Here is an 8,693-nt window from a genome sequence, read left to right as displayed (position 1 = left end):
AGGCACCAGCTTCTTTTGGCTAACAGATCGATGCTGATACACTGCAGCTGGTCTTTTAGTAAGAAATAATGAAGAGCCTCCAACCACCAGTAGACTGAATTGAGATGCAGGAAAAGGAAACCTGGGGCATCTATGGGTGGCTGTACAAACTGCAGGCACCCAAAATCAGGACTGTGTTGGTAAAGTCTGGTCTTTCTGTTACCTCCTTTTCCCTTTCCAGCAGGCTCTTTACACTATGAATTCAGGGTGTTTAGGAAGGAGATTAATTCATTGTGTATTAGCAGTAAGGACAGGGCTTGTCAGAGGGCATTTGGATACTAACCAGGTACCTGCTCCTGTCCACAGAACCCGTGCCTGTGAATAATGTTGATCTGCTTTTCCATTCATCTGGACAGATGTATGTATAAAAATCCTGGTGTGGTGGGTTTCTGGGCAATAAATCTCTGAATTCATTATGATAAAATGTTTTTGTTAAATTTTCTTGTAATTTGATGTGGGATAATAGATTAATGATTTTATTTTTTTACTCCATCTATAGTAAAAATCTAGCAGACTTCTTTATATGTTCTTTCAAAGCAAGTAGATGTAATTAAGATTGACAATTGGGTTTTCTAGTGCTCTCTGCATTTTCTGTTCCCTCATCAATAAAGAAAAATGGTGAGAAGGCTGTTCGTAAGCAGCAGCTCTTGAGAGGTATGTTTTTAAAAGGTTTTTACACCTCTTTCATGTAAAAAAAAAAAGCAACAAAATTAGAATGAAATTAATGCAAAGAGAGCCTTCAAATATGTGTATTTTAATGGTAAATACAAAATAAGAAGAAATATTTGAGCTTTTGCCCTTATTTTCTTCATTGCTTATTTCAGATCAAATCCAGCATTGGACCCATCTTCAGAAACTCCTAGGTGTTTTAAATCTGGGATTTCAATGTATTTCCAACAAGGTAAGCAGCTCTTTTTATGCTAGGAAAATGAATAGATGATGAAAATAGCCAGATTTTCTCTGTTCATTCAAGATGATGGAGATTAAGTGTGACTCCTCTGGAGCTGGTGCAGGCCCGTCATGGGAGGATATGGGTAGATGTAAGACAGGGCTGATGCTCCTGCGGTGGGTTACGTCTCAGCAACTGGGTTGGACTCAGAGAGAAGAACTGGAGAGGGTGGTGGGTGTCCATGGTTTTGGAAAGGAGGCAGTTCTGGCTTGACTGGTGAGGAGTGGCAGGATGCTCAGAAGCTGTATGCTGGTTACTTTGTCTGACCCACTGTGAAGCTTTCCCTAAACCACTGAGGTTTTGTGTGTTGCTCATGTCCACGGCACAGGAAGCTGCATTTGCCAGCTGACCTCACACGAAGCAGTGAAGATTGACCGGCTGGTGTGAGCTCTTATGGCTGCTTGCTGGGCCAGAGCTTTTCTTTGCCACTTGGCAGCAAACACTGGCACTGGTGATGGATGGACTAGCTCAAAAGCAAGTTAAGGACCTTGCTCCACAGGGATGGAGCTACCATCCACTGTGATTTGTTTTCTGCTGACATTGTGCTTTGTAAATTATGAGATGCAAAAAATATGTGGGGAAGTTTTAATTGTAAGACAAATAAAATGAGACAATGACTGTGTTAAATCCATGGACCTGTTTGCCGGGAACAACAGGGATACAGGACATTAGGGCTGGGTCCTTGTACGGATACATTTCCATCAAAGGCAGTCATTTGATGTTTGTGCAGGTTTTTGCCCTAAAAGTCCTGTAAAAAAGTACATTTTTAGGGTGATTTTTTTTTTTTTAATTGAAAATTGGTCTGCTTCTAAGGGTGGCTATGCTTGCAACAGCTGGGAGGAATTTGAAATAATTGTTTACCCTTACCAGTTTTATGGACAAAGCATAAAATAGAGCAGTGAGTAGGGGCACAGCTTGGGTCTCTCTGTTCCAGGAAGGCTGTGTCTGCTGTTGGAGTATGGCCTTGAAGGGGACATGTGCAGGTGAAGGCCATCAAAATGGTGTTCACCCACCAACCTCTCAGAGCATAGCCCTGCAGGAAGCCAGTGAGGCATCCTGAAAGGTCACTGTGCTTCAGCCACGTACTGAGATACCACTGGTCTTGTCCTAAAGCCAACCAAATTGACAGAAGCTGTGTCAGTAATATTTTGATGGGATATCATCTGGCTATAGAATCCCACAGTCTGGCCATGCCAGGGCTGTGAGCCTGGGCTTGTCTGTGCTCTTCGTGGGCTTCAGAACTGACTGCCTTCACCTTTGTGACTGGCATCCAGAGAGGAGGTTGTTGTCACAGTCAGGTCTTGCATCTTTACAGAATATTAAAGAGCCATCATGGGTCTCACTGAGGAAGTCCAAGAGACCTTTGGGTCTTCTAATCAAGATGCTACTGAAACCACATTTTCTAACAAGATGCTTCCTCTTTATGCTGCATCATCATCTTCTTGGACACGTGACTCTTTAATCTTTAGCTTCAGAGCAGGAGATGTCCAGTGACATGAAGGACCATACCGTGCCCTGAAAAAAAGGGCAAATTATAGGTCTGTGATTTCAGTGCTATGAATATCGCTTGTCATTAAGGTGGGAGTTCAGGGTCAGAGAGCAGTGCAGGGAACAATGTGCCAGCCAACCTGCTTGAACTTTGGTCTTTCTGACCTAAGGAATACTTTAATTATTTTATTCAACATGTGGCCTTTTAATTCTGGCAAGCAGAGGCAGAAGGGAAAGTTGCTATGCAACCGAACAAGCAGCTGCTGAGCTGATGAGTCCAGGAACTGGGAACTTTTACAAACAGGAATTGTCTTGAAAAATACAAACAGGCTGAATTTTATGGTTACTTCCAGTTTTCATGTTTGTCATCGTCTTGCTTGTGAGTTTATTTAGCCGATGTTGGCAAAGAGTCATAGAAATGTTGCCTCAGGTGCAGTCTGGCAGCCTGTTTTGGGGACTATAAAATGATGGGAATTTGGCTTTGGTGACAGTGACATTCTGTGCATGCAGTTGACAAGGGACGTTAATTATTTTAGCCTAGGCTTGCGCCAAATCCAGAAATCTCCCCCTGTAACCATAGTGCTGGCTCGGGCCTGGCTTCCCTCTGGCAGCTCTGCAGATCCAACGGGAGGTTGAGGCCAAGGCCAGGGCTGGCAGGGATGTGCTGCGAGGAGGCACCACGCACCTTGCTTCTCCTGACCCACCGTGAGATACAGGGTCAGTGCAGGGACCTTCACCGTGGGGTGAACATTTGCTAAGATGGATCGCTGAATTTTGCTCATGGTGTCTGCAAAAATAAATGAGATTATCTTCTTAAAGACTGGCCAAACAGAAATCTCTAGGGATACTCTTCTGCTCAGTTACAGCTCTGATACGTTTTGTTAGCAGGGAAGCCTGTCTATCCTTAGCCTTTTATTAAACAAATAAATGAATAAATTGTAGTGAAAAACAAGCTCCCTTTTCTTCCCTGAGATATACACTACGAACTAGCAAAGGTTGCTGACAACCTTTTTACAGGAGTTACAACTGAATTACAACAGAACATAAAACACAAGCTCTGACTGCCATTTGTGCCATTTAGCTGCTTAATAAATTCCAAGGGAAGTGGGCATTCAGGGCCATAAACAAGTCCTTTGCTACCATCCCTTCCCATATGGGCTGTAGATGCTGTTTAGACACTCAAAAATAATGTTTTGGAATAGTCACTTCTCGATCTATGACACAACGTACTTCAGGGTGGGTTATGTGAAGCACCCGCATGGGCATATCAATGGTTAAAGAACTGACTAGGAGAGCCACAAATCCTTCACCAGGGTGTTCAGGCTGCCTTCTCCTGCTATCATTGTTAATATCTAGGCAGTAAATTATCACATCAAAGTAAAAATTCAAAGTAACAAAGTGATAATCATCTCTAGTTTCTGGTGGATAAGCAACTAATGACAGATTTAATGTACTACAAATGTGGGAGATAATAAAATAATTACAAAATGGCAAACTGTTGAAGACTTTTAAGAAGCAGGACAAGGAGAAAAATATTCTTCAAATAGTGCTTGTAACAAGGAAGACACATATAAACAGCCCATCTTTGAACAGAGCATTAGGGAAATTATACCCAAGCATGTCCACTTGGTCTGTTCCCTTGTTCGTCATGTTCCTGACATTGTGTTCCAGCAAGACACCACCACCTTTTTTTCTCTTTTCCAATAGTACAGCTCATTTCCTCGGTCACAGGAAATAAGAGTCTGATTTTTCTGTTGATGGTTTGGGATGTTTAGAGTACATACAGCGAATGCGTAACGTTGCAGGCACCCAGGAAGCCTTTCAGACCAAAAGCCTGTTTAAAAGTATCTGTTATAAGATGTTAAATCAACCCAAAAGGAGCTGAATAGGAAAAACCACAAAGGTTTCTGTCTGTGATGCTGCAATATGTCTGCCTGGAACTGGGAACTGGTGAGTGACAAGGCAGCGGGGGGTGACTGGGTTTGCCAGTGGGTGGTATATGCCATGCAGCAGGCCGTGAAAGGTTCTGAAAGGGATGAGCACCAAAATTGCATTTGTGAGGCAAGACTGAATCAGATGCAAGGTGCATTGCTGGTGAAGTGTTGTGTGTGGGTTTTTTGTTTGTTTGGTTGGTTTTGTTCTGGTTTTTTTATGGCTGAATATATAAGAAAATTGTATCTTACAGATATAATGCAGCAAGAATCTGCAAAATGAAGTAATTCCCTGAACCTGAGGAGGCAAGATGGAAACTGCGCTCAGGTCCTAGGTCTGTCTGCCAGAGGGGAACGTGCTGGTTGCAGTGGAGACTGAGGCAGGTAAAGAAGGTTTGGAAAGGGAGTCGAAGGTGGACTTGCACTCTGCTTGGCAGGGTTGTGCATGTAGTGAGGAGGAGGCGCTAGGAATGATCGGGGTGGCTGAGAGTTTATTCTGAAAAGAAATGCAGTGGTTGAGGAAGAGCAGAAAGGCAGTTAGGTGTTGAGTTGTGCTGCAGGAGTGAATGAGGGACCTTATGGTGGGTGACAGCTCGAGAACAACAAACCGCTCCTTGGGGACAAGAAAGCACTGTTTCACATGTCTGTGAAACCATCATTTGTCTCCTGGTGAGGCCAAGTGTGAAGGCTGATCTGTGGAGATTCTGGCGTTTTTCTAAACAATGAAGATAATGATCCTTTTTCCAAAGAGCTGACAATCAAAACCAAAAGAAGAAAAAGACTAGTTCAAAAGAAACAAGGATAAGAGAAATGGAAAAGTATACAATCTTAAAAATGTCATTATTTGTAACTAATGATTTGCCTGACCTTGGCACTCCTCCCAGGAAGTCACAGCAGGCTCAAGAATGCGACATGATGACGCACAACTTGAAAATGTTGTGTCAAACACCACCTGGTTCCTGTTAGCTGAATGCCTCTTCGACATTGCTCATTCATTTCTCACTTGACTGAAAACTCATGGATTTTTTAATGGATGGAGCTCGCTGGAACTGCTTGGCGAACTGTAATGGTTTTAAAATGTTTAACATGTTACTAATGAAAGGAGGAGAAAAAGAGAGCTTAAAAATTTGCAAAAATGTGAGGTTTTTTCCTCCAACATCTTGTAAATTAATGATTTTGAATTGTTTGACAAAAGCTTCTTGTTGGTTTTTTTTGTTTGTTTGTTTTAATGTGGCTTTGGGATATTTATGGAAACTACTTTGATAGGTATACTCAAATACTGACAATTATCCTTATCTCCTCCTCAAGGACCTTGGTATTGCTTGTGACGATACGATTTCTATGCACCCTGTAAGTGAATCACATCAATTTGTTTTTTGGACCAGAGCGTGAAGGGGGTGCCATCTCAAAGCCCAGGTGATAGGAAATACAGTGTTCATGAAGCAGTAAATATCCATAAAGTTTATTGAAAGGAGGATGCATTGAATATCTTTTCATACCTCTAAAACAAATAGAAGTATTTTAACTGCTGGCATCCCTCATCCCTCCTGCAGACTAGCTGACCTATCTGCTTTGCTTGCTATTGCTGCAAAACTGGGTCTTGACTTTGTGGATGAGAAACTTTGAGGTGATCATATGAAGGTGCCTGAGTGGAAGACTTAATCTCCCAGATTCATATGCCTTTTTGTCCCCTTTAAAAAATGTAGTGTTAAATTCCTAATTAATAGTGGGATGATGTTTGCTCTTGTTTCCTTTTCCTATGGGGAGAGGTTTTGGACTTTTATAATATTGTGTATGTGTGTGGTGTGTCTGTGCTCATGCAAGTCGCACATGTGGATATTTATGTCCACATATCTGCCTTTCTGTCACAGATTGTTGTGGTTTCTATGTACTAAATGGGACTAAAATGCAGCTGAAATGGATATGGGGAACTGGAGAGCCCGGTGGTAACAATTAGCATCTCTGGAGGAGTGACTCCATGTTCCTGAGGTGACCTCCAAGGAGAAAAATCTCTACTCTAAGTAGCACATGGTTTGCTAGAAATCTTTTGATTCATGCTTGTTTCCTCCTGTTGTGGAAATGAACTTTGATAATGAAAAGTTTCGATTCTTAAGATTGAGATTAATGCATCTAACAAACATCTATTTATTCAAATTTGTACTGAACAGCTTCTCTGTGTAACAAGTGAGTAAGAGGAACATGGTTCATCAATTCCTTCTTCCCATCCTGTTTCCTGATAATATAAATAAATCTTGCCATTACTTTTTTGAAAGAAAATACAATACTCTCTGGCTGTCAATGAGCAATTGTGGAATCAGCTGTTTCCTCTATTCTTTAAAAAGACAATTTGTGTCTAATTATTCAAATCAGAAATATGAGGAGGACCACATAGTTCCTTCTTGGGCCTGAAGAGATCTTGCTGTGACTTCAAAACCCTAGCAAATGTAGCAAAATCAAAACAATCCTAAATAATGACAGCTGAATGGAAAGGGGGAGTTTTTTTCTTCTGAAAGTCTGCAGTTCTACAGGAATTTATGCGTCTTAGTCATCTAAGATGCCGTATTGGTAAGTGAAATAGCAAAATGAAGAAAATGTCTAGAATACCATCCATAAGAAAACAAACAAATCATAAGGAACTCTGTTAAGACATAACTCAGGCAATTAAACAGGGAAAGCCTTCCTGCCTTAGTCTTGCTGGTCTTAAGCTACAATTAGAACTTGTAGATTTATGTACTGTATATAGAATTTAAAAAATCTCTGCAAGAACTTTTTGCACAAAAAGAAATCTTTGGCAGAGGTGATTCTACACTAGATTTGACTTTCAAATATTCTCACATATTTAAGCGATTTCTTGATGAACCAGCTTAACTATTCTGTGCACTGAAGACAAGCATCCACAGGTGATACAAACTGGGGTCCTAACCTAAACACCTGCAGCTGATGTCCTTTTTCTGTTGATAATTGGAATCCCATGAGCCAGGCCAAGCTGGCAATTGTAGCAAGGCTATCTGGAAATATGAACACCTTAAGACAGCCTTTCCCTCCTCCTGCCCTTAGTAGACCCCTCTCTCTAAACTGGTGTTTCTCCTACAAGTTCAAAACTCTCAATTACCTGTAGAATTTCTCCTGAACCAGGTCCAGCCCCCATTTTTTTTTACGTTTTATAAGCTTGATTCACCTTTTGACACTGAAACTCTGCTGTTCTCCCAGGGCGAGACTGGTGAAGCCTGGGTTGGGAAGACTTTGTTCAGTTCACAAAATTTACTGACTTTTCACAGGTGCTTTGTACTCAGGTGAGAGTTGTTCAATCTTCTGGATGAGCCAGAACATGCTGCTCAAAGAAAGAGCCGGGTGGTGAATGGTAAGGGCATTGCTGATGTCTCTGTGCAGCTCTCCTGGGTCCAGTGTTTGGAATTGTTTGCTGTATTGCTGGAGGTATGGGGAGGCAGAAAGGCCAGGGCTTTTCACAGTGCGAGATAGCAACACACTGTTGTAGATGGCTCTTGTTTCCATTCTGTGTGCCATGAACTGCTGCTAAGCCAAAGGTAATATTGCTGCTGATAGAGAAGAGGCTTCTCCAGATTTGGTAGCCCTAACTATATGCCATTAAGAGAGGGAATCAGGAAATATGGAATATTGCACTATCTCAGGTGCCTCTGCTTGCTCCTAATGCAAGGGGATCATCTGGGCTTAGCAGAAAGGTGGACTGAAGGAAATCTGGACAGGTAAATGATCTTGTTCTTCCAAACTTCTATAATTTCACGTGAAAATAGCAAAAGAGACAGTAAGGTTGGGGTCACACAAAGCTCTGTTTCTAAAGGCATTTTTCAGAAGAATCTTATTCTAAGGCAACATTAGCCTTGGAAATAACTTATTATACTTATTTATAATATGCTCATGAATAATTTACACTCCATTAACTTGTAAATGTGATAGCTTCTGAAATCATTAAGCTCCAGTTGCTTGCTTTGTGAATCCATTGGCTGGGTCTCATTATTAAAAGCTAATTAGCTCGTTCAACTGGAACGTAGTTTGTAAAATAGCTATGCTAGTATTCTTCTTTATATTACAACAAATTATATTAATTCCAAAAATATTCTGACAGTGGCATAATGGAAATATTTAATAATAAATATATAAAATTTCATACAGACAGAAAATTGCATTAGATCTTTAACAAGTCTTCCAAAAGCTGCCAAGTGAAGTATTAGGATTATGATTGTTTTTATGAACATATGATAATAGAAATCATGGATATGTACCTTATTACTTTAAATATTAAACCT

General features: G+C 41.0%; 1 long non-coding RNA gene across 1 annotated transcript; it reads left to right on the top strand.

Annotated features, from left to right (window-relative positions):
- Positions 1-345: 345 nt before the first annotated feature.
- LOC139828598 (uncharacterized) lies at positions 346-6,657 on the top strand. Its single transcript, XR_011740396.1, has 3 exons — positions 346-397; positions 864-940; positions 4,662-6,657. It is a non-coding gene; the product is annotated as an uncharacterized lncRNA (long non-coding RNA).
- Positions 6,658-8,693: the final 2,036 nt, after the last annotated feature.

This window comes from Patagioenas fasciata, chromosome 9 (assembly GCF_037038585.1).
Source record: "Patagioenas fasciata isolate bPatFas1 chromosome 9, bPatFas1.hap1, whole genome shotgun sequence".
Lineage (NCBI taxonomy): Eukaryota > Metazoa > Chordata > Aves > Columbiformes > Columbidae > Patagioenas > Patagioenas fasciata.
The sequence above is the reverse complement of the archived record's forward strand: the minus strand, read 5'-3'. Positions and strand labels throughout refer to the sequence as shown.